The sequence below is a fragment of the Myotis myotis genome, unplaced genomic scaffold (genome assembly GCF_014108235.1).
Source record: "Myotis myotis isolate mMyoMyo1 unplaced genomic scaffold, mMyoMyo1.p scaffold_m19_p_12, whole genome shotgun sequence".
NCBI lineage: Eukaryota > Metazoa > Chordata > Mammalia > Chiroptera > Vespertilionidae > Myotis > Myotis myotis.
Genome location: NW_023416316.1, coordinates 3,367,858 through 3,393,151, shown reverse-complemented (window position 1 = coordinate 3,393,151; position 25,294 = coordinate 3,367,858). Strand labels below are relative to the sequence as shown.

The 25,294-nt window shown below is 61.5% G+C and overlaps 1 long non-coding RNA gene across 1 annotated transcript; it reads left to right on the top strand.

Annotated features, from left to right (window-relative positions):
* The first annotated feature begins 1,225 nt into the window (after window positions 1-1,225).
* Window positions 1,226-5,133, top strand: LOC118666879. Its single transcript, XR_004971093.1, has 2 exons — window positions 1,226-1,277; window positions 4,959-5,133. It is a non-coding gene; the product is annotated as an uncharacterized LOC118666879 (long non-coding RNA).
* Window positions 5,134-25,294: the final 20,161 nt, after the last annotated feature.

The window sequence follows — 25,294 nt, the reverse complement described above, 5'->3', positions numbered from 1 at the left end:
GCCTGCCTGGTGCCCGCGGGGAAGGCCTGGGGGTGCGTGCCCCCATGCCCTGGTCTGCAGCGCCACGTGGACACAGGCCCGGTGCCGAGGGCGCCGCACCTGAGTTCTCAGGTCCTTACTCCCAGCCCTTCCCTCCTGTTGTCCTAGGTGCATGGGAGCCTGGGCCCTGGGGTCCAACAGCCCTGGGTTCGAATTTTGCCCCTTCTCATTACTCTGCAATGTTGGGGGTGACTGACCTCCTGGGGCCTTGGTTTCTTCACCTGTGACCTGGGGGGGAAGCAGCTGTCTGCCCTGGGGGTGGGCCTGCGGGAGCTGCTGTGTCACAGCCGGTCCCTGCCTCCTGGTCTCTGCCATTCTGCCGGAGCTGGAGTCCTGGCGCTGCCGCCCGAGCAAGTCATTGGGCCCATGGAGCCTGTTTCCTCCTCCATCAAATGGGGCTCGCGAGGGCGGGACCCTCACGTGGGAGGCTGCCCTGAGATGGCCCAGGGATACTCTTAGCTCAGCGAGTGTCGAGGGTTTAAAGGGGAGTGGCTGTGGGTAGCTGTTTTGTGTTATCTGCTGGGCACATTTTTTGAAAAAAATATTCAGCCCTACCCTCTGCCCTCCAGCCCACAGGAAGCCTGGGGCTCAGGGGCCCTGTCCCCCTCAGCCCTGTGTGCCCAGGAGGAGATGGGGGGAGGGGGTCTGCAGGAGCTGAGCAGGGGCTGGGGGCTGTGCTGTGAGCGCCTCCCCAGCTCTGACACAGGCCCAGGCCATGGGGAGGTTGCTCTGCTTGGAGCCTGGCTGTGCCCGGATTGGCAGCTGACCCAGGACAGGAGGGGCGGGGCTCAGAGGGAGAGCCAGCTTGGGGGGGGGGGGGAGGGGAACAAAGGTTCTGGAACCTGGGAGCTCTGCTCCCTCTTCACGAGGAGCCTGCCCATGTCCTGGGGAGCCCTCTTGTCTCCAGGAGAGGCAGGGAGACCCCAAGACTGAAGGGGCATCCAACAGGGCTTGGTCCCCAAAGTTGGCGCTGCCCTCCGGTTATGACTGTGAACCCGCCTTCCTCCCCATCGCACCCGACCTCCCTCTGCCTGACTCTGCGTCTGCCTGTGGCCTCAGCCCCGGGGGGAGGGCCTTGGTCCTGCTCCCTGCTGCCAAAGGGTGCGCCCAGGAGTGACTGACAGCTGCCGAAAGGTGCGGGTGAATGCCTCGGGCAGCTGGGGCTCAGGGGGGCTCTTTCCAGATGATCAGCCCAAGAGGGCGGATGCTGCTGTGTCGTCTCCTCGGTCTCCTCGAAGGTCAAAGGCAGCTCAGCCGGGGCTGGGACTGCCCCGTGCTTTAGGCCTGGCTGTGGAGTCAGCTGGATTCAGTGCTGACTTGCTGTAGGGCAGCGGTTCTCAACCTGTGGGTCGCGACCCCTTTGGCGGTCGAACGACCCTTTCACAGGGGTCGCCTGAGACCATCCTGCAGATCAGATATTTACATGACGATTCATAACAGCAGCAACATGACAGTTATGAAGTAGCAACGAAAATAATGTTATGGTTGGGTCCCAGCATGAGGAGCTGTATTTAAAGGGCCAGGAGGTTGAGAACCACTGCTGTAGAGGAAGGGGGAGGCGGGAGGGAGGTTCGTACCCTGCCTGGGCCTGGCCCACCCTCTCCTGCACTCCCACTTTCAGCTTTGGGGGTCACGTCCTCGGAGCCCCAGGGCCGCTGGGGCTCTCCTGTGAGGTGAGGGCCCTCCCCCTGCCTGGGTGACTTCCCCTTCACGTGCCTCTGCCCCTCTCGCCTCCTCTTTGTGGCTGTTTTCTGTGGGCGATCGGCCCCTGGCTGTGCCCTGGTGCCCTCGCCCTTCCCCATGGCCTACGAAGAGCCCCTGCTTTCCTGTCCCCTTTGCTGGGGTGCCATTCCTCGGGCCCCGGGCTTGGCTGCTTCTGAGGAGTCTCCCCTCCTCCAGGCAGCCCCAGCCCTTGCAGTGTGCGCCCCTCTCCTTGCCTGGCGTCAGCTCGCCGCCCTTCACCGCGCAGGTAGCACAGTCCTGACCGTGTGGCCCTTGTGTTTCTCTCTGCTCATCCCCTGCCTGTCTCCTCCCTGGAAAGTGAGCGGCACGCAGGGCGGGCCTGGCTGGCTTGCTCGCTGCCTGCCCAGTGCCTGTGCTGTGCACAGCGTGCTAGACTCCACATCACCAGGCTCAGAGCGAGGCCCGTGACCGTGAGTGAGTGAATGAATGAACGGACGAACAGACTCTTGAACAAACAGGATGAGCTTTGGAATTAGACTACCTGGATTTGTATCTGCACCAGCTCCCACGCTCTGTGCCTCAGTTTCCTCATCTGTAGAATGGGGTCATAGTAGGGCCTACCTCCGAGGGTGGTTATCTTGACACAGGGGTATAGCCACCACCGGGTGGGTTAAAGGGCAGCTGCTGAGCGCTCCAAGTGCATGATATGTATCCACATCCAAACGGCTGTGCGGACATCACGCGTCCAAATGCCAGCTCGAGCCCCTCCCCCCCCGCCCCCCACTTCTCCTGAGGTCTCCTTCACCTCAGGAAACGGTGCCTCCCACTCATGACACTGCAATCATCCCTGGCAGTTTCCTTCTTCCACACCCGCATCCCATCCTTTGGCAAATCCTGGTGCCTCTTCTTAAAATACACCCTGAATCCAGCCACTTCGCCTCCCCCACTGCTGGTGTCCCCGTGAGGCCGCCACCGTCTCCTGCCTGGACTCCATCAACTCCTCTAACTTCTCCTGTTTCCCTCTGGCCTCTGAGTGCTCCACTCAGAAACCAGGGGTCCTCTGCACACACACACTGGCCCTTGGTTGGCTCTTGCCTCCCCACTTTTGTGACATCATGCATCCCTAGGAAAAGCCCCGTACTTCCCCCGCACCTGCATGCACTCCCCTCCCTGCCCCCCAGGGCACCTCAGGGCCTTTGCACTGGCTGCTTCTGCTGCCCTCAGTCTCCCTCCCAGCTCTCCACAGGGCTCGCTCCATGGTCACCCCATCACCACGGGGACTCCCTTTCCAAACCCCGGCCCTTTTGTTCTGCGGTGCAGCCCCTCGCCCGCCTTCACTTCCTCTAAAATGCACCCTGCTCCCTGGATCCTGGTATCAGCTGTTCCTTTGTTCTTTGTCTCTCTCTTCCCTCCCATGTGAGCTGCACAAATGCGAGAACCTGGTCTTGCTGGCCACTGTCTCCTGGCACCTAGGGCAGTGCCTGGCAGAGAATGGGCGCTACTATTATTCCAGTCTCGGCCTGTGAGAGCTGGAGAAAGACAGGTTAGGGAGGGAGTTCCTGGAATCGCGTCGAACGGGAAGAAATCCGGCAGCGGCCTCACCCCGCCTGCTGCTGCCGGCGACCAGCGGGCTTCCGGGGTCAGGGCCGGTGGGCTGCGCTGCGGCTCCAGGAGAGGCGCGGCCAGGCTGCCTGCTGTTCTGCCCCGTGTGCCGCACGGCTTCCTTGCGAGGCCTGGGTCTGGGGGAGAAAGATCCCATTCAGAAGCAGGTGGCCACCCCGCCTTGTCTTATCTCCATGGTGCCCAGATGGAAAGAGAAGGGAGGGACTTGCTGGGCTTTGAAACAGTCCACGCTCAATCCACACGTGTGGGGGGCTGGGCCAGGCTCCCAGGGGCCTCGCAGATGAGCAAGCCATGGTCCCTGCCCTCAGGGAGGCTCTGGCAGCTGGGACGGACGGCCAGGAGACAAGCACTGACTTAGCCGTGTACAAAAATAGCAAGTGTTTGCTCCTGGGGAGGGGTGGGGGAGGAGGAGGAGGAGGAGAGGGAAGAGGAAGGGGAGGAGGAGGAAGAGGAGGAGGAGGAGGAGGAGGCCACCCACAGGGAGCCAGCAGGAGCGTGGTCACAGCATACTGTCCCTCCTTCCTCTGCCCAGTCTCCCTGACACTCTGCCCCAGCCTGACGCTGGCCAGGCTCCTATATCAGCGCAGGGAGCAGAGCAGGTCCTTGGCATCAGGTCCAGCCCGAAGCCAAGAGGATAAAAGGTTTGCTGAGGCCTCACAGGCAAATGGCAGGGCTTCCAGGGGGTCTGGCTCTTCCATGACACTCACATGGTGTCCTGGGACCATCTTCCCCGTCTCTGCTCCTGCAGCTGGAGGCTCCGACCGGCTCTTCACGGCGGGAAGGGGCTCCTGATCTTGGGAAAGCCTTGTGAGCTGATGGCTGCTCCCCAGGGGGCCCCTGCAGAGTCTCTGTCAGCACCACCACCCCTGGCACCATCGTCTCCATCTCCACTGTTAGGGGGGAATTGTGTCCCCCAAAAAACTCGTGTTGAAGCCCTAATCCCCGGGAGCTGAGCATGTGACCTGATTTGGAAATGGGGCCTTTGCAGAGGTGATCACACTTAGATGCGGTTCTCAGGGTGGGTCCTACTCCAATATGTCCGTATAAAGGGGGGAAATGCAGGCGGAGACAGACACCCACAGAGCGACGACAGCATGAAGGGGATGCTTTAGTGATCGCCTGGAGCCTAGGGCCGCCCGAGTGACCAGGAGCCAGCACAGAGCCCCAGGAAACTCACACACAGTCAGCATCACCATCACCACCCTCATCATGACATTGTCACCACCACCCGCCGCCACCATCATTACCATCATCCCAGCAGCAGAACCAGCCTCACCACTGTACTAGTTTCTCGTGGCTGCGAAACACATGACCACACGCCTGGTGGCTTATGCTCGATTACTCTTCCAGAGTCCGGAGGCCAGAGGCCATGCTCCCTCCGGACTCTGGGAAGAATCCTTCCCGCCTTTCTAGCTTCCGGTGGCTCCAGGTGTCCTTGGCTTGTGGCTGCATCACTCCCAGCTCCGCCTCAGGCTGCACACAGCCTTCTCTTCTGTCTCCTGTAAGGACGCTTATGATGGCATTGAGGCTCAACATGGGCAATCATGGTGACCTCATGTCCGTGTCCTTTGCATCGATAAAGACCCTTTCCTCAGATGAGGTCATGTTCACAGGTTCCAGTGATTAGGACATGAACAGATCCTTCTTTTTGGGGAGGCGGCATCATTCAACCCACCACAGGCATCAGCACCGCCAGCAGCACCACTCGTAGCACCACCAGCACCAGCATCATTGCCAGCATTAGGTAAATACCAGTATGGACCGGGCATCGGTCCAGTTGCTTTTCCTGCACCATCGTCTTTATTCCTTAAGACAAACTTAGGGCAGGTGCTATTATCATACCCACTGAACACTGAAGGCAACTGAGGCTCAGAGAGAATTCGCGTGTCCACGTTCTCATTAGAAGTGAGGGTGTGAACCCAGGCAGTCTGACTTCGATGCCTCTGGCCCCACCCCACCCCGGTTCCTGATCGTCTGCTTGCAGACAATAATGCCATAGAAGAGTCGGAGTGGGCAATGAGCCCCTGGCGAGAGGCAAGGTGCCTGGATCCTGGCCTGGGTTCTGCCACTAAACAGTAGCAGATCTCAGCCAGGTCTCTTCCCCTCTCTGGGCCTCGGTTTGCCCACCTGTAAAATGGGGAGGCGGGTGTGGTTGGTCTGGATAATCTCCAAGGTCCTCCCAGCTCTGGAGTTCTTTGATCCTGGGTGTCCTCTGTCATCTCAGTCCTCTTCAAAGGCTGCCGAGGGGCACGGCTCTCACATCAATCAAACTCTTTAAAATATATATATTATTGATTTCAAAGAGGAAGGGAGAGGGAGAGAATCATGGATCGGCTGCCTCCTGCACGCCCCACACTGGGGATCGAGTCTGCAACCCGGGCATGTGCCCTGACCTGGAATTAAACTGTGACCTTCTGGTCGATGCTCAACCACTGAGCCATGCCGGCTGGGCAATCAAACTCTCTAAACCTGCTGCCAGGATGAGTTTTGCTTGGAAGGCCAGCCCCTGGGGTAAGTGCTGGTAACAGGAGTGGAGGGCACCACGGGTTTCCACCTTTCCCTGTGTCTTTCCGTATCCCAGAGCTGGCAGCAAAGGGCTGGTGCCGACTGTGTGTGTGTGTGTGTGTGTGTGTGTGTGTGTGTAGGAGGGGGGTGTACTCTTTTTCTGGAGCCCGACTTTGGGTTCATGCATGCAGGGAGGGGTCCGCAGCTAGGAGCTGGCAGGTGCCGGGAACAGAGTGGAAGATAGCTTTATCTTGCTGTGACCCCAGACCCAAAGGCCTGGGCTAGAAACGCGCCTGTCTGCTCGACTCCAGAAAGTCTGGAGAGACGATTCTGGGCTGGGAAGTCCCTGTTGACCATCTGAGACTGGGAGAGGCCCTGGTGACCAAGCCCCTTTGGAAGGGAGGAAACACAAAACAGGCGAAGGGGGGAGCTCTGTTTCCAAAGCCTGGTCTGTCCATTAGGAGTGTTTGTTGATAAGTGTAAACATTTCCTTAAAATCCTTTTCATAGTGGGAGCTCTCTTTCCCCTCTGGCTTCTACGCCCCAAGCAGCATTGTTTGCAGTTCAGCTAATAATGTCCTGAGAGCGGGGAGCTGAATTAGCCGGGTGAGAGGGGCACCCCAGCAGCGGCTTGGCTGGGGCATCCTCAGGTCCATCTGATCCCCTGGACACACCTCCCACCCCACCCCCGCTGAGGGCCGCGGCGGAGGAGGCAGGACCCAGGCCAGCGGGGCTCAGACCTGCCCAGTTACTCTCCCCTGCACCGCCCTCCAGCTGAGCCTCCCCTCTTCCCAGGCTCCTCGTGCAGCCGCTGGGCCGCCGGTTCCTCCCGCAGGCGTTGGAGCGGGACAGCACCGGCTGTGAGGCTCGGGCAGTGGCCCACCCTCGGTACCGGAGTCTAAGTGGGCAGGTTTGCTGGCAGCCAGGCCTCAGCGGGGGAGGAATTTGACCCCTTCCCTGCACACCCTGGGCTCCCGCGCGGCCGGCCTGCCCTTGCGCGGTCAGGCCGGGCCCAGAAGGTTCTGGTCTTTATCTGGTGTCGGTTTAAGTGCCTCCAAAGGCTGCGGGGCTGCTCCGCCCCAGCCCCCCCGAAACGGGTCCGCGCAGGACAGCGCCTTCCTGAGAGCGAGGTCATCTGTTCCTCTCCATTTTGCAGCCTTCCTCCCTCCACCCGCGCCTCCGGCCTCCGCGGCCTCCGCGACGGGGTCTGCCGGGCGAGCAGCGGGACCCCCGCGCGGGGCTGGGTCGACCCCTGGCCGCGCCCGCCCGTCCCTGCGGCGCCCGCCTCCCCTCCCAGCCGCGACCTCCCGGGCCCCGCGCGAAGGTGACACCCCTCACCCCCGGCCACCGGCGCTCGGCGGGCCGCTCGGCAAACAATAACAGTAAATAACGCTCCCTGTCAACGTAATAAAAACGGAAACGGTTACAATGTTTTTTAATAAGCGTCCCCCATCAATCTCCCTCCTCCTCCCTCCCGGCTGCGGGCACCGGCCCACGGGGAGGGGCAGGGCCGGGCGGGCCGGGGCGCGCGGGGCGGGGCCGGGGGGCCCGGGAGGAGGGCCCGGGGGGCGGGGGGCGCGGCGAGCGAGAGACGCGGGGGCGCGGGCGGCCGGGGTCACGCGCGCCAGCCCAGCCGGGAAGCCGCCGCGCTGAGTAACACGGTTGCCATGGCGACGTGGCCGCGAGGAACAGGAAGCGGCAGAAATAGCAGCCGCCGCGGCCCGCGCCTCCCGGGCCCTCCCCGCCGCGAGCCCGTTGCCACGGAGACCGGCCCGAGCGAGGCTGCGCGGGCGGCCCCGGCCCCCGGCGTCCCGGCCCGCGCATGCGCCCCGGCCCTGCCCCGCGTGGGCGGCGTGGGGGTACCCGGCGCCGCCCGGTCCCCAAACCTGCCCGACCGCCCGCTGGAGTGAAAAAAAAAAAAAAAGAAAAGAAAAGCAGCAGCAAAACGGGGGGTTGTTGGCCTTTGGGAAGCAGCCCCGCCTGGTCCCGGGCGGATTCGCCGGTTTCCCGGCGCGGAGGCGGGAGCCGAGGGGCAGGGACGCGGCAGCCTCGGGTCCCGGTGTTTCCTGAGCGCCCGGCGCTGGGCCGCGTCCAGGACCCGAGGGCACGCGGGCGGGCGGGCGGCGGACCCCGCCTCCCGAGACCCGGCCTGGGGGGGCTAACCCGCTCTGGCGCTGACCTCCCGGGTCGGGGGGGTCCTTCTCCCACGTGATGCCCAGGCTCCCCGCAGACCCCCTTCCCCAGATTCGAACCTGCACAGAGCACAGGGGGATGAAGTCTGCCAACCCCCCAGCTCCCTCTCCACTTCCTGTTCATCAGAAAACTGAGAAACAGTCCCGTTCCCCCCCCCCACCCCCCACGTGGAGGGAGCCTGCATGTTTCATACACAAAAGTCACCCTCCAGCAGCTTGTTTGTGTGCAAGCCCGGCTGCAGCCTTGCACGTCTGGGGCGTGTGTGTGTGTGTGTGTGTGTGTGTGTGTGTGTGTCTGTCTGTCTCAGGGACACGATCATCCCTGAAGCTCTTTGTGACGGTTTCTTTCCCGACTTCGCTTGGTTTGTTTTAAATAAGGGTCAGAGGTCTGGGCGTCTGTGGGGAAGGAGGACGGGTCACCTCAGATGGACACCGGGAAGTCCCAGGAGGACAGGTCAGGGGGCCTGTGGGCTGGGCGGAGGCCGAGAGCCAGAGCCTCCCCATCTGGCGCTGCTCCCGGCCAGCAGGGGCCAGGCAGGGGGCGTCCATGGATACCAGGCTCACCAGGCTGCTCCCTGGCCTGTGGGCCCCAGAGAGGACCCCGGCCGGCGGCTCCAGGTCCTGGTTCCCTGGGCAGGACAGCTGCCATCTCCCGGCTCTGCCCTAACCACAGCGGCCAAGAGGGAGGCAGGCAGAGCAGCCCAGTCTCGGGGGTTTTCTCGAATGGAAACGAGATGCTTTTGTGTTTTGTAGGCAGACTTAGCTTTCAGCCAGGCTGGCCAGATGGGAGTGTAGGGAGCATGTGTGCGAGGGAGGGGGAGTGCTGCTTCAAGACTAGCCCCCAGCCTCCCACCAGCTCGGCCGCCAGCGGGGCCTTGTGCAGCCTGAAGGGCCCTGGCCACTCAGCCTCCGCAGGGCCAAGGAGAGAGGGAGGGGCTGGGGTGTTCCTCCTCCTTCCAGCTCCCTCCCCTGTGACGTGGGCAGGGGTGCCCAGCTCTCAAGGGGAAGCTTGTCTGATGTCTGGGAGACTGCGGGTCCACCATGGCGCACTTGACATCTTATTTACGGCTCATCTTGGGGAGGAGGGAGCTGGGAAGAGTTGTTGGGATAAACACAAGCCCCCACCTCTGTCCAGAGGGCAGTAGCGCGTACTGAGAACCAGGCGGTCCTGGTGGTGACTCCGCTCGGCCCCCCAAGCTTGCGCATCTGAACAGTGAGGACAGTGCGACGCGCACCTCCCAGACGGTGGTGGTTCCGCGAAGGGATGCATAAAAGCTCTGAGCATGCGCCTGGCACGGAGGAGCGCTCAGAATACGTGGCAGCTACCGGAGCCAGAGGGAGGTGGCCCAGGGTTGCTGCCTTGGGGCCCTGAGCCTCTGAGTGGTGCTATGTCCCAAGGCAGGTCCACCCTCTTTGGCATAGATCCGGCCACCAACCCGCTGAACAACCTGAGGCAAGACTCTTACCTTGCCTGGGCATCAGTCTTCCCATCTGGCAATTGGGGCAATAATGACAACAGCCACTGATGGTGAACTTACGGTGCCAGGCACTACACTGAGGCAGTGCATTTTCCTTGTCTAATTTAACCTTCAAAGCAACTCTAAGAGGTGATACCAGGATGACCCCAATTTCACAGACGGGAGGACAGAGCCTCACGGAGGTGAAGTTCCTTGCTGGGGAGTCAGGGCCACAAGGTGGTCAGGTGCTGAGTGTCCCCCTCCGGAGAGCGGCCGTCATGGTGTTTGTATTACGATTGCCTCCACTCTCCCTGCTCACCCTCTGGCCTTTTTTGTTCTGCATTTGCACCCTGAGGTTCAATCATTCTGGACTCTTCTGAGACTGGGGTGGGGGGACCTAGCTCTTGCGGTGGGAGATACCCTCAGGGGTATGTCGAGGGCTTGAGGAGAGCCAAGTGAGCCCCACACAGTCCCTGCTGGTCAACCCCCGGCAGCTCAGGACAGTTCTCCTACCCCCTTGACCCCCCCTACTGTTCCCGTGGAAGGATTGGGGTCCCTAATGCACCCAGGTGGGTGCGTGGCCTCTGATGGTGCCGGTAATCACGCTGGAAGCCATACATTCATTTCTGTTGTTGTCCAGCTCCCCTCTGCTCTGCTGTGCCGTCCCCTCCAGGCGCTGCTGGGAGAGGCCCCCACCAGCCCCGCCACTGCCCAGGCTTTGTTCCCACTCGGTGGCCAGGCGGAAACGGCCCAGGTGTGGCGTCCGCTGCCTACATGGGAAAACGTGGCCCATCACTTCCTGGCCCAGCGGCTTGGGCCAAGCACCTAATCTCCCTCTTAGCCTCAGTTTCCTCGTCCATAAATTCCCACAGGGTCACAGCACCTGCCTGTCCCACGGGGTCAGGCGGCGGACGTGTGAGAGCCCCGCCCGCCTGGCTCCCTGAGGGTCCTGGGTGTTACTGGTTCCAGCCAGTGCTCTCCGTGTTGGGTGATGCAAGCATTAGCTCAGGGCATCCTCAGACAAGCCCCTCATTGCTCCATCGTTTACAGGTGAGGAAGCTGACTCGGAATAGGGACCTGATTGCCCAAAGCCACACAGCCAATTAGCAGAGCCCTGAGATTAAACCAGGCAGGCCCAGTGGCTCTGAAGCCCCCCCCCCCCCTGTAACCCCAGGTCCCCGACCTCCTTACCAGAGCCCCCCGGGGCTGTTAACCCTGCCCGAGCTGCTCCCCTAAGCCAGGCCTGACAGGCACTGGGTAATAGGTCCCTAATAACCCGGCAGAGGCGCCTGTATCTTCCTGGGGCAGGGGCCAAGGGCCAGGTGCAGCAGATGCGTCCTAATGAAATGCTGGGGGAGGGGTGGTGGGGGAGAGCGGGGCCATGAGGTGAACTGCCTGCTCATCTGTCAGAGTCAGTCCTCTCACCCTCCCGGCCTGAGTCCGTGGTGTAGGGGACAGTCACCCATCACTCCCTCCATCCACCCATTCTTTCTTCCTTTCATTCATCCACCCACCAACCTCCCTTCCTCCCTCCCTCCCTCCCTCCCTCCCTTCCTTCCTTCCATCCATCCGTCCATCCATCCACTTATCCTTTCTTCCTCCCATTCTCCCCATCCTTCTAGCTATCCACTTGATCATCAATTTACTCATTCCCTCCCCCTCTCCCTCCCTCCCCATCTCCCTCCCTCCCTCCCATCCAGTGTGTATTGAGTGCCATCTTAAGCCAAGCCGTACATGAGGTGCTGAGGGTCCCTCCCTCCAAGGGCCTCGCATTCTAAAAGGTCACTAGCTGAACCTCTAGCCTCACATGCCCAGGGCGCCAGGGGAGAGGGAGAGCCTGTGACGGCTGTGCAGACCCACTCGGCTCAGCTCCCCAAGGAACCCTGTGCACGCAGACAGGTGGCGGTCATCCCCGTGTGGCGGTCACGTTACACCCCGTCGGATTCTCCTCCGCCTGTGACAGGCAGGAGCGAGGACCCAGGCAGATTCCTTTGTTTGCCCTCGGTGCCCAGCACCGTGCCTGCCCCACGGTGCTCCTCAGCGGGGGCTGGATGAGCGGAGCCACGGTCCCCAGGCAGGGAGATAGCAGACCAGCCCCGCCTGCTCTGTGCCCCTTCCTGGTCCAGGAGAAACAGGAGGCCCTTCTCCGGGGATTCCCTCCGGAAATGCTGGGCCTTCAAGTCAGAGCCCCACACCCCACCCCTCCCCTGCTTTGACTCCTGGGCTGGGCAGAGGCCTGGTCTCGGGGATGGTGGGGGGAATGGAGAGCGGAGCTCCTGGGGTCAGAGAGGATGTTCCACCCACTGCCCTGTGAGCTGTCCCCAGTGCGGGGCAGCTTGGCTGGGCCCTTGTCCCCACTTCTCCCACTGTGTCCAGTCTGGCCACTGGACCACTTCCTGCCACTCACTTGGAGGCAGCCAAGCCTCTTGGTCCTGGCAGGGCAATGGCTGCTGCTACCATCTGGCTGGATGCTCTGCTCCCAGCCACTGGCCCAAGCCAAGGGCCCCTGGGTCCCGGGGAGTGCTGAGCTCAGCCCGCCCATTTTGCAGATGAGAAAGCTGAGGCCTGAAGAGGGAAAGAGGCATGTCCAAGGTCACCCAGGGAACCCAGTGGTCTTTTCTGTAGCTCGCTGCCTGGCCAGGAGAGGAGACCCACAGACCTTGGCTTTGACCTTGCAGAAATGGAGAAACTTGGACCTTAGCGACAGGAGGTTGCCAGGCTAAGATGTGGGCAGGCTGCGTGAGCTTGAGCGTGTTACCTAACCTCTCTGAGCCTGGTGCGCCAGTGAGGGTTCAGGGAGGTGCCCGCTGTGCGGGGCGTGGCCGGCCGGACTCCTGGCGCGTTTCAGACTCTCCGTAAGCAGGCGCTTCCTGATGAGCAGGGAGCATACACCTGCCCTGAGCAAACGCAACCGATGAAATCTGCTCTCGTGCAGACAAAGTCCCCGCCCTTCTCACCGTCAAGAAGAAACCCTCAACGTTGTCAAGGAACCGCTGCAGGTTTAGCTGGGAAAAGTTGGGACGTTCTGCTTCGCCCCTGGAAGCCGTGACCTCAGGAAAGGGACTTGGTGGCTCAGCATGCTCATCTGCAAACTGGGCACAAAGGCACCTCCCTCAGGGCTGCCGTGGGCTCGGTGAGGGAACCTCAGGGTACAGGGACCCCAAGCCTTTCAGAACCCCATTGTTTCGCAGACCATTGTGGGGTTGGCCTGGGAGACCTGGTCTTGGTCCTGGGGAGGGATGGGGTCCGGAGCTCCTGGCTGAACCAGCAGGGTCCCTCCAGGAACCAGAAGCGCGGCCTGTCGCTGCACCCACCCCTGCCGCCCCACCCTCTGGAAGCATGTGCTCCACTCGCCCCTCCCACCGCCTGCTGCATGGCGGCCCTTTTCTGTGTGTGTGTATGGGGGGGCGGGGCGGGGGGGTAGGGGTGCACATTTTCCAGGCGACGCTTCCCAGGCAGCTCTGAAAATTAACTGGCCTCTAATGTGGCGTTGACTTTATTTTAATTAGCAGAAGGTTGACCGGTTTCTTAAGGGGTTTTGTGGAGGGTCCACATTTGGGGTTATTGGTGTGTGTGTGGGGGGGGTTGGGGGGAGGCTGTGATCAAACAAGAATGATACCCCCAGTCCAAGAGGGGACTTTCAGGGACCACAGACCTCTGGCCTTGGGGCTGAGAATCCTCCCTTCAGATGGTGGGAGGACCGTCCTGAGGGGTGAGGGGGGGAGGGGGGAAGGGGGAGTGAGGGCAGAGCTGAGCCCTGCCCACCTGGGGCAAAGCCAGGCGGCCTGGGAGGAGACGGCTCTGGGCCACAGGCCTGGGGGTCTGACCGTGTGGATTGGCCTGTGCCGTGATGTGCCGGGTCCTGGGTACAGACAGCGCTGACTCCTTCTGGCCTAGGATGCCCTCCCATTGGGGGAGTTAATGGAATCAGTCAGCACCGATTTCTTAAAAGACCAAGCTCCCGGCCTCGATCTGCAGACTCGCCGAGCTCCCTAGCCTGTGTGCAGCGTCTCTGGCGAGTGACCATGTGACAGGTGTGGGAACGGAGGCTGGAGAAGTGCAGGGTTTGCCTGAGCCTCACCGCTGACCTGTCACCCTCAGGGGGTTCCATGTGGCCGCCCGGGGAGGCTGCCCCGACCTCCCGGAGAGCCCAGGGGCCGTCCATTTCGGCAGCACCTGCCCGTCTCCTTCAGTGCCCTTGGCAGTGCCAGGTGCCATGTGCCACCCGCCAGTCCCTGAGCACAGGCACGAGTCTGTGTGTTCAGCTTCATACCCCAGAACCAGGCCAGGCCCAGAAGTCCCTGCCAGGTGACAGGTGCTGAGAGGGCGAGCAGAACCGAGCTGGGCCCTGCCCCGGGCCCCCCAAGTGCATGCCAGTGGGAGAGGCCGGGGAGCAAACATCAGCCAGGTAACCAAGATAAAGGAACAAGATCGCCACAGAGGGCCCAGCGGGGTGGCTCAGTGGGTTGGGCACCGTCCCATGCACCGAAAGGTTGCTGGTTCAATTCCTGCTCAGGGCGCATGCCTGGGTTGTGGGGTCGATCCCCACTTGGGGGCCTGCAAGAGGCAGCCCATTGATGTTCCTCTCTCACATGGATGTTTCTCTCTCTCTCCCTCTCTTTCTCTCCCAAATAAATTTTTAAACAGTTTTTAAACAGATCATCACAGAGGGTGCAGAGTGAATGAACCAGGGAGCCGGGCAGGTGTGGAGACCAGGCTGAGACCTGCCCCTGGGGTGCGGGGTGCTGGGTGCTGGCGGGGAGGAGGCTGCGGGAGCGGGAGCTGCTGGGTGAAGGGCATTGTGGGTGGCTTCTCTGTGGCCAGGACAGAGGGAGGAGGAAGGACCAGGACCGGGGCGGTGGAGATGGGGGTTGGGGTCAGGGGGTGGCCATGGGACTGAGGGGTGGTCTGAGCGCTGGTGAGGAGGCAGGAGCCGATTTGATGACTCTGGCTCTGGAGGTCAAGTCCGGTGGGGAGAGGACAAGCCAGATTTCTGGATGGTCCATGGTGCGCCAGCGATGCACTCGCCAGCGTGGGGCGTCCAGGGACGTCGAGCTCAGCTTAGAGCTTGGTGAGTGCCAGGTCCTGAGACCACGTCGCGAGAAGGTCCTGCCACCGCGGCCAGTGTCCCAGGCCCAGGGGAGAGGCCGGGACACCGTTAGGCCAGGACAGGGACGCGGCTGCAGCTGTGGGCGGGGCCCGATCGCCTCTCCCAAAGAAGGAATAAGGCTGTCTGTCCTTTCTGGTGCTCCTGACGCCTCTCAGGTCTGCAGCGTAGAACGTTCTAGAGTCTTGGAGACTTTTCCTCTGGGTTTACAAAGGCCTCACAGTCCCTGTCCTTGCTCACGTTCCTTCCCCTGGGTCCCACGGAGCAAAGGGGCTATTTCTCAGGAAGCGGGGGTCCCAGGGTGACAGGTCTGTCCCACTCGGCTTTAAAAGCACATCATCGCTGCCGCCTCCTGCACATGGCACTCCGGTCCCCATGCCGGGTCCATCTGCACGGGATGCTTGGGGTGCAGACTGGGCTCTTGAGTCGTGGTCTCGTGGGTGTAGGGCTGGGGGGCAGGTCCCTGATTATTCTCTTAGAGGGGTGGGGCCTCTGTGTCTGTTTTGTCCCTAGCACTGCGGGCTGGGCAGGCACTCAGCTGGGCTCTGTGGATGGGCCTTGCAAAATGTTGGAGAAAGGGATATGCGTGTGTGTGCATGTGCGCGCGTGCGCGTGTGTGTGTGTGTGTGTGTGTGTGTGTGTGAGAGAGAGAGAGAGAGAGAGAGAGAGAGAGAGAGAGTGCCTGCCTGAAACCTAATTGTCCGCTGTCTAATCCGTCAGCCGGAGGACAGCTTGCCAGCCCCTCCCGGGCAGGCTGATAAATGCCGCGGAGGCCCCCCTGCGCAGAGCTGCCTTAATTGGTATCAGGACGTGCCTGGACTCCATCCTCCAGCCCCTGCCTTCCTCCCCTACTGCCGAAGCCTGCAGGCCCCAGCGGGGCTCATCTGCAGCCGCCACAGCCCAGGAGGGTGTGGGACCAATCACCACAGCTCCATGTACGTGGCACCCACTGTGTGCCCAGCCCGTGCTGGCCTAGCCTTCTGCCCACCTTGCTCACCCTCACGCAGCCCCTGGAGGTCGGGGAACTGGCCTCCTTGCCCATCTGCACTCTAGGAAGTCTTTCCCGAGCCCCTCACATGCCTGGACCCCGAAGCTGGGTGCCAGGGACTCTCAGGGAACCAGCCAGACTCACTGGGCAAGACTGCCCCCCGCCCCCAGCGAGCTCCCGGAGAACTGGCAGGAAGGGGCTTATCTCCAGACCATTGCCCGGGAGGTTTGGAGGGTGGGAGTTGACCCCGTGCCCGCTGTAGGAGGTTCAGAGAGGTTGGGCAACCTGCTTAAGATCACACAGCTAGAGAAGGAGGGACAGAGAGCAAGGCTGCCCTCAAAGCAAACATTCAGTGGGCTCCCAATATCTTGGGTGTGCAGATCGCTGGGGTGCAAGTCGGAAACTCAGATGCCCCGTCAGATTTTGAATGAGGGTCTGGACGCCCTAAAAATCTCCATGGACGTCAGCTGTCCAGCCAGCCGGCCGTTCAGGACTCTGTGAGCGCTGGTTCCTGCTGGTGGGAAAAGGGAGGGGTGCGGAGGGTGGGACAGGGATGACATTCATTCCTTCCTCCTTCCCTTCAACCAGCACTGATGAGTGACCGCCTGGGCCAGGCCACGGGGTCTGCAGGGTCCCGTGCCAAAGGAACACAGGGGCCCTTGTCCAACATGTAGTAAGAATTCCAAGATGACGAAACAGCGTCAGACCAGGCGGGGGCCCGAGGTCCCCGAAGCCCACCCAGCCGGTGGGGGCACCAGGCAGGAAGAATGCGAACAGCGCGCCCCGGCCTGCCCCAGCCCCTGTGCTGGGTGAGATTCTGAAATCAGTCAACGGTCTGAAACCCAAAGTTCTTAGATAAGATGGTGGCAGATTCATTTGGAGGCAAAATCAGACCTCAGATGACGGGGAGCCCCTCTGGTTTATTGTTCCCCTGGATGGGGACGTTTCACTGCAGAGATACGTGTGTGTGTGTGTGTGTGTGTGTGTGTGTGTGTGTGTTTGGGGGGGAGGGCAGCCTTGCGGGGGTGACCTAACAGACTGCATGCACCAGCTCAAAGCAGCAGCTCGGAGTCCCCAGTGCCTTGGGCCCAGGGGTTCTGGAGAAGGATTTGGGGTGACAGAGGCCCTGTGCCTACACCTGTACAGGGCATGCCTCCGGCCCGGTTCCTCCTGCCCCATCCAAGGCTGGGGTGTGGGGGGGGGTGCCTGCCGGTGACCCCAGGCCCTGGCTGCCTGCTCCTTGCAGGGGGGAAGGGGGCTCCCCGATCGGATGGTGGAGGAGGCTGGTGGGTGTCCCTTACCGTTTACGCAGATATTTAATTTAACATGAAATGGGTCGGGGGCCACGTGAGGGTCAAGCAACAGGGGCGTTTTCTTAAAAAAAGAATAAAACAGCTTTGTTTTAAGTAGCACATACGCTCACCATTATAAAAATTAACACAAAAGGAGAGAGAGCAGTAGCCTGAAACTACCCTCCATAGTAACTATTGCTGCCCTGTCCTGACTCCCCTCCTCCCGGATATTTCTAGATGTGTCTCTCGTTGGTTTTTTGTCCAGGATGGGCTGCGCCACCCAGGGCCTGGCCACCCGCTTCCCCCGTCACTGGACGGTTTGCCGCGCCTCCTCCCGCACCTGAGGCATCGTTTTTCAGGGGGACGGGGTTCCGTGGCAAACACCCCCATTCCCAGCTCCAGTGGTCCCCTTGCTGGGCCCTGGCTCCAGGTTCTCGTGAAAGCGTGTCCCCACGACAGCATCCGTGAGCCCACGCTGGCCTGCTTCCTTAGGCCGGTGCAGGGCCCCGGGCCCACGCGGGGGAGGCCATCTAGCCCGTCGTAGGCGCTGCCAGATTGCCGACACCACAGTCCCTGCGCAGGCCTCTCCCAGTGACAGTCTCTGATCCCCAGGCAGAGGGTCCCGCCAGAGCACCCCAAACTGCCGCCGAAGGGGCCGGGAGCCAGCGGGACCCGCGTCTGCACTCCACCTTTGCCCTCCCTTGGGTGGTTGTCTCTCCTGTGGCCTCCACCAGCGCCCGGCTCAGCCTCCAGGCTCCGGGGAGCCGCCCCAGCCAGGCCTGGGATACAGGCTGGGCCCCGCTGTCGCTCCCCATCGCCCCCCATCGCTGCAGCGTGCTCCTGATTTGCATGTGCTTAAGGCGCCTTGATTAACTCCCTTCCCAGCATCTTCTCTGCTCCAGCCTCCAGGGCTCTGATTGCCAAGTGGCCGCAACTTCTTCAAAAATAGGATAAATTCTCTCTCATGCAAGTGGAGCCCATGCTTCCGTGCGTGGTGAGATCTGAAAGGGGGGGTTGGGGGTATCTCCCAGGAGCTGTTTCCATGAAAACATTGGAAACTTCTGGAAGGAATTAGGCCATTTTTCTAACTGGCAAACCAGAGCTAGCTTTGAACTCAGCACTGTCTGATGCCAGACCTTTAGCGGACATTCTCCTCGGCCTTGCTAGAGGCTGCCTGGGGCTGGGGCTGGGGCTGGGGCAGGGGCAGGGGCAGGGGCCGGGGCTGGGATGGGAGGTGGTGAGGCTAGGAGACTCAGGCACGGTGAAGGGGTGGCCGGGACACCCAGCCCGGGCATGTGCAGTTGGTGAAGCCTCACCCCTCCCACCTGAGAACCAGCTGTGTGTTTCCGCATCTGGGGGCTGGGACAGGGGCCGCTGGTCTTGCTGGAACAGCCTCGGGACCATCTGGGCGTGAGGCTGGCACCGTGGGCACCGCCCACAGCTGTGCCCCTGCATGTCCCACGCGTGGTCAGCCCTTGCACGCATTCCCGTCTGCATCATTAGAGCCGGCCCGACACAGCCCGGGAGTTTGGTTGGAAACGCAATCCGGGGGGTCCATGTGGAACAGGATGGTCCCCTGGGCAGCAGGGCACGCGACTGGGCTGAACTCTGCCATCTCCCCCCTCCCACCGCCCCCCAACCACCCACCTTCCCCCCCCCCCCCCCCCCGCAGTCCTCCTGCTTCTCATTAGGGCAGAATCGTGGGAGCTGCCGGTTTAAAATGCTGCGAGTGTAGCACACGGTTCGCCTTTTATCTTCCTGGCTGAGCAGTTTCTCCGACGCGGCTTCTGCCATGGCTCTCTCCTGGGTCCTGTCTCTCCCGATTGGGGGTGCGGGTGGGGGGTGAGGGGTTCAGCAGGGTTTTCTGCGCCTCTCGAAGGCCCCTCGGTGGCCTGACTCTCCCAGGAGCTCCTATCCAGCCGCCTTGGGGCCTCGCTGGTCTGAGTGTGGCTGTGCCCGCCGGGGACCTGCCAGGCCGCCCGCCTCGGAGCAGGTGTGCGCACACGGCCCACTGGCCCGAGCCAGACACGCCCGGGGCCTCGGGAACACGGCGTGCTTGGGCCACCTGCCCGGGGAGCTGGAGCCAGCTGCCCCCTCCTCTGGGGACGGCTCTGCGGCTGGGGAGGGGGCAGCAGGAGGCACAGGGCCGGCTGGGAACCAATCCCAGTGCCAGGCCCTTGGGGTGCCAAAGCCAAGCTCTTGGGGTCCGAAGCGCAGGGACCTGGAACAGCAGCCCCTGGGCCGTCAGGGCCTGGCAGGGCCCGCCTCTTCTGTGTCCTCTCCCACTGGAGCCCAGTGCAGGGGTGAGTTGAGGGGTTCTTGGGCACATTCCCCAAGCTTTTGGGTCTAAGAGACCAATACAATTTCCAAAGAAAACTTGGGGGACTGACAGGCTGATGCTAATTTTTAAATGTTTTAAAACATTTTTTTATTGATTTTTTAGGAAGAGAGGAAAGGAGAGGGATAGGAAGATAGAAATATCGATGAGAGAGAGACATCAATTGGATGGCTCCTGCATGCCCCCGCCCCCCACTGGGGATCGAGCCCACCACCGGGCATGTGCCTTGACCGGAAATCAAACCAGTGGCCTCTTGGTTCATGGGTCAACACTCAACCACTGAGCCACACCAGCCGGGTTAATTTTTAATATTTTTAGGAAAGGATGTTAAGGAGAACAAACAAAACAAAAATATGCACTAAAAATCCCAGCATTAATGATCACTTCATTTTATGAAATAATTACATTTTAAAACTCAGTATGAAGGACATGATCTTTGAACAAAGGAATGTCGTCCCCCCAAAAGGAGGGTTTAAAGATGTCACACTATCTCTTACACTGTAAGACCTAGTGGGTTTGCCAATGCCAAGCACCAGGCGCCAGTCCCCAGCGGGGCACTTGGGAATGTCTCAGGGTTGTCATATGGCTGCTCCACCTCTGGCCATCACATCCACATCCCAGGCAGGAAGAGGAGGGGCAGAGTGAAGTAAGTTTTCCTTGAAATGTTTGCCTTTTCATTCAAGAAAGGAAACCTTCCCCAGGATCTCCTGCCTTCCTCTCATTGGCCAGAACTGGGTCACATGCCCACCCCTAGCTGCAAGGGAAGCTGAGAAACTGAGTACTTAGATTTTCTGGACTCTGGGATAGAGGGAGGCCAGAGGAAAGGGTGTTTGGGAGACTGCACACCTATTTTTCTGGAAAGTCTCAGCTTTCATTTCATTCCATCCCACCCTTCAGTCTGTGTGGAGCCCGGGCCCTCACGGCTGACTGTGGTCCCCAGTGCCTCGTACCGTAAGCCGAAATCTGGGGAGCCCAGTTCAGCCCCGGTCGCCAGCTTCTTCATCCATCCAGATCAGCCCCAGTTTCAGGGACGCCAGTGTTGTTCCTGCCTGTTGTTAGGTTTCTGGATGGGAGAGCCCCAATTTTAGAAGAACCCCGGATCGAGTTGCCAGAGAGCATACAGGCAGCCAGTTCAATGTGAATTTCAGACAAACCGGGAATAATTTTTTGCCAGATGTATTTGTGTGGGACTTTCTGAAGCTAAAATGTCATTCATTGTTCATTCAAAACGTAAATGTACTGGGTGTCCTGTGCTTTCATTAGTTAAACCTGGCCATGACCCCCAACGTCTCGGCCTCTGTAGAGAGGAGGCGGGAGAGAGAGACTCCAGGGAGGTCTAAACCCCCGGGGTGTGGCCTGGGGAATGTAGCTGCTCTGGGTTCCAGAATCGCCATCTCTGGGTGGAGGCCCACCTGCCTTGACGCTCCCACCCTCCGCGGGGCCAGATCATCCCGGGGCACAGGAGAGCGCGGAGCTTCTGTGCACGAAGGAGGAACAGGACGGCCCGGTGGTACTTGGCGCTGCTTCACTTTGGAGCCTTATCGACCAGGAAGCGAGCAGATATACTAGTCCTGCTCTCAAGTTAAACTGTGAGGTTTTGAGGATTCTATAGGTCAAAATGGCTGAATATCAGCACTTTCACACAGTTCAGCCTAATAATTTTGCACAGAAAGAACAAACGAGATTCTGTGATGTCTCTGCCTTGAGGGGCACAATGAGGAAATGCGGGTTTGAATCCTGACTCTGCCTCTTCCCAGCTAGGAGACCTTGGACAAGTCATTTCCCCGCCCCGAGCCTCAGCGTGTCCCATCTGTAAAATGGGCATGTTCGCAGTGAGGAGTCCACAAGGCATGTGTGTGGAGTCTAGCACTGGGCTCTGCAAGCAGGATCAGTGTCTTCACGTCCCTGCTACTCTTCATACCCCGCCCCCCGCCCCCCCTCCCCCCCCCCCCCCCCCCCCCCCGCCTGCCCTGCCTCTCTCCTGGCAGAGACTTGCCCTAGGAGGCGCAGGCTTCAGTGTGTGTGGAGGGGAGTGCGGGGGTGTCCAACTCTGCAGAGCTGGCCTGGCTTCTCCCCCCCCCCCAACCCAATCCCGGCCCGGCTGCCCGGCATTGCCACGCACCCAGGCATAATGCCAGGCCCGCCATTGGTGCCCGCCAGAGGTTGCCCAGGAAGGCTGTGCCCACCTTGCCTGCTGCTGGGAGCTGCTAGCAGACAGCGGGCCCCCAAGGGAGGCCTTGCTTCACACCCCATGCCCGCGGTCAGCTCCCAGGAATGACCGCCCAGGGGAGTGCAGCCCTGTAGCTGGCACCTGGGTGCCTGGTGGCCCCTCCATCACAGTGTCGCCCAGCAGCCGGCTGGGGAGTCGCTTGGGTGTTGACTCTGAGCAGAGGTGGTTCTTGCAGAACCAGGGGAGGTTCTCTGCCCACCCCCCACCCCCAGCTGCAGACTGTGACCCTGACCGTCCCTCTGCCTGGCTGCGATGCTGCTGCTGCGCCCAGCTTTCCAACCTGTGAAAGGGGAGCAGCCCCCTCGTTGAAGATCCGGGACACTGCCCCCCAACTCTGCCTGGTGCCCCGCGGCGCACAGCACTGGTGGCCACACTGCGGCCCCCCTCCTGTCAGCCCCCCATTTCCAGGGAATACAAACCCATGAGGTGCAACCCCAGGGGCCGCAGAATCCGAACAGGAGGAAGACCGAGCCGCCAGGAGCTGGGGGTGGGGAGCACTTGGCAGTTAAGGAGCGGAGGACTCGTGGGGGAAGGCACCCCTGCAAACTGTGAGAGCCCCCCCCCCCAAGCCTCTCTCCTGGCCCCTCCCCCTCCCCCGCATTCCCTCCTTTTTCCCCCTCTTCCTCTCATCCTCCCAACTTGGGCTGAACAGCAGGCGGAGAGCCAGCTGGGCTGGGCGACGGTGCACATGGCCGTGTGTGTGCATTGTGCCGCGTGCATGTGCGTTCGAGGGTGCGTGCACGCGTGTGCCTTTGGGCAAGCAGGCCTGTGTGTGTTGCGTCCACATGTCTGTGTGCGGGCGGCGGGCGGCGAGGCGGGCGGCGGAGGGGATTGGAGCTGGTTCTCTGCCGCAGCGTGAGCTGAGCGCCCTGATAAACAGCCCGGGAGCCGAGCGGCGGCGCTGCGGGCGGCGGATCAGAGCTGCTGGCGGCGCAGAGCGTCCCGGCCGCCGCTCCAGCCCACGGAGGGAGGGAGGGAGGGAGGGAGGGAGCGAGGCGGGGGCGGCGGGCGGGCGGGAGGAGGGAGGGAGGGAGGGAGGGAAAAAGTATTTGCTTCAGCCCTTAATCACGGAATTTGAAATCCCAGCGAGTCAGTGCCATTTATTTTCAGAGGCTGTCAGGGCTGGTTTCAGCATTTAAAAGAAAGGAGGATAAAAACCATTTGCATTTCTCTCCCTCGCGCCAGCCTGCCGGCTCCCTCGCTCTCTCCTCGCTCTCGCCTCGCTCCCCCTCGCGCTCTGCACCCGCGAAGATCGGGGCTGGGTGCTGGGGAAGGAGCGCCGGCCGGGGTGGGGCTGCCCCAGCCAGAGGCGAGGGTGTCTGCGGGCTGGAGGGGGTGGGGCCCGAGCCCGGTCCAGCCCGGCTCCGGTGGCCAAGGCCCGGAGGTGGCAGCCGCGCTTGGCCAGGGTGCTGGACTGAGGGTGCGGGGAGCCATCCTCTGTCATGTTGGCCCTGCAGGGGGGCTAGGACACCCCCAGGGCAGCCCCCTTTCTGCCCAGATAGGGGAATGGGCCCCCGTGACGGAGCATGACGTGGACAAGGTCACAGCTGGCAGGATCGCAACAAGGAGGTTGCCGTGTGCCTGCGGCCCAGCTCTGTGCAGGCCCCGAGGCCGGGCTCTGGACAGCGCGGGACAGCGGGCCGGGCGCGGGGCCAGGAGGTCTTCGCATTCGATGGACCTGGGCTCCAACGCTGGGCACGGCGCTTTCCCGCGGGTGACCTTGGCCATGACCTTTCTCTGACCTGCAGATGGAGCCCAGGGTTCCTCCGGTGAGGACCACATCAAAGCACGCCATGCGCTGGGCACGTGGGGGCGGGGCGGCCCCGGGATGGTCCTGTGCCCACCGCACACACCTTTCTTGCCTGGTGCTCTGCCGCTTCCTGGGCATGACTTGGCTCCGCGGCTGGGCGACTCTGCCCCTGAAGAGAGACTCTGCGCCCCAGGACCCTCCCTGAGCTCGGTGACCTCGGGAACCGTGTTCTGTTGTGAGTGGTGCTTTCATCCTGTGGTTCTGTGCCCGCCTGCCCCACGGGCTCGAGGCTTCCGCAGTTCATCTCAGATGCTCTGGTCCCAGCCGAGGGGGTGAGGCCGCCCCGCCCCCACCCCCGCCCCCGCCCTCGCCCCCACCCGGGGCTGCCCCTGCTGGGGAGGGCGAGGCAGAGAGGAGAGAGCCCGGGCCCTTGGACAGAGCTGACATGAGGCTGGGAAGTAAGTGCTGATGTCTTCAGAGACTTGAGGGCCCACTCCTTACCGGCACCCCCCAACCATTTGCTTATCTTTTTATTTTTATTTTTATTTTTTTTTAAAATATATTTTATTGATTTTTTTACAGAGAGGAAGGGAAAGAGATAGAGAGTCAGAAACATCGACGAGAGAGAAACATCGATCAGCTGCCTCCCGCACACCTCCCACTGGGGATGTGCCCGCAACCCAGGCACATGCCCTTGACCGGAATCGAACCCAGGACCCTTCGGTCCGCAGGCCGACGCTCTATCCACTGAGCCAAACCGGTTTCGGCTGCTTATCTTTTTAATTTAAAACATTAGTTGCCTTCTATGTTAAGCACCGTAACAATGTTACGGTGCTTAACATAGAAGGAAAAAAGTAAAATTACCTCCCCACTCTGTTCCCCAGGCCTCACTGTGAACTCTCCCGGCTTTTCTGTCAATACAGCGCGAGTCCACACTTCCTTTTATAAGGTGTCCGGCCCGCCCTCTCGGGGCGGCAGTGGGCAGGCCCGGGGCTGGCAACAGAGGGGCTGCTGCAGGGGAGCAGTGGGCAGCCTGGAAGCTCAGTCCCTCCCGCAGGGAGAGCTGGCTGGGGCCCTGCTGGGACCCTGAGGGTTTGGGCAATGGCCTCAGGAAACCAGGGTCCCCGGGTCCCAGCCCCAGCCCCCCAGGGGAAGCCCCCACCTGGCCACCCAGGGGCCTGGGGGGGTTGAAGTCTCTAGGACAGGACCCAGTCAGGCTGGCCAGTCCTCCCTGCCCCTTCCCCAGGAGGTGGGTGTGGTCTGTGCTCCAAAGGTGAAAGGGTGTCAGCAGCAAGCTAGGCCCCTGGCCCTCCGGCACCCTCTGTGGCCCCCACTGCCTGCTCCTCCTTCCCTCCACGCTGCCTCCTGAGCCGGCAGGCGTCCCGCTTCAACCCACATGGAGCCTAAGTCAGTGGGGCGGGGTTGGGGGGAGCCCAGAGCTCTGCCTGCAGCAACGTGGGGCTTTCATGTGGTGAGTGAGTGTGGGGTGCGTGAGTATGATGTGTGAGTGTGGGGTGTGTGTGGTGTGAGTGTAGCGTGTGAGTGTGGTATGTGAGTGTGATGTGTATGATGTGTGAGCGTGGGGTTGAGTGTGGGGTGTGTAGTGTGTGAGTGTGGGGTGTGAGTGTGGGGTGTGTGTGGTGTGTGAGTGTGGGGTGTGAGTGTGGTGTGTATGATGTGTGAGCGTGGGGTGTGAGCGTGGGGTTGAGTGTGGGGTGTGTAGTGTGTGAGTGTGGGGTGTGAGCGTGAGGTATGAGTGTGGGGTGTGTATGATGTGTGAGCGTGGGGTGTGAGCGTGGGGTTGAGTGTGGGGTGTGTAGTGTGTGAGTGTGGGGTGTGAGTGTGGTGTGTATGATGTGTGAGCATGGGGTTGAGTGTGGGGTGTGAGCGTGGGGTTGAGTGTGGGGTGTGTAGTGTGTGAGCGTGGGGTTGAGTGTGGGGTGTGTAGTGTGTGAGCGTGGGGTTGAGTGTGGGGTGTGTAGTGTGTGAGTGTGGGGTGTGAGTGTGGTGTGTATGATGTGTGAGCATGGGGTTGAGTGTGGGGTGTGAGCGTGGGGTTGAGTGTGGGGTGTGTAGTGTGTGAGTGTGGTG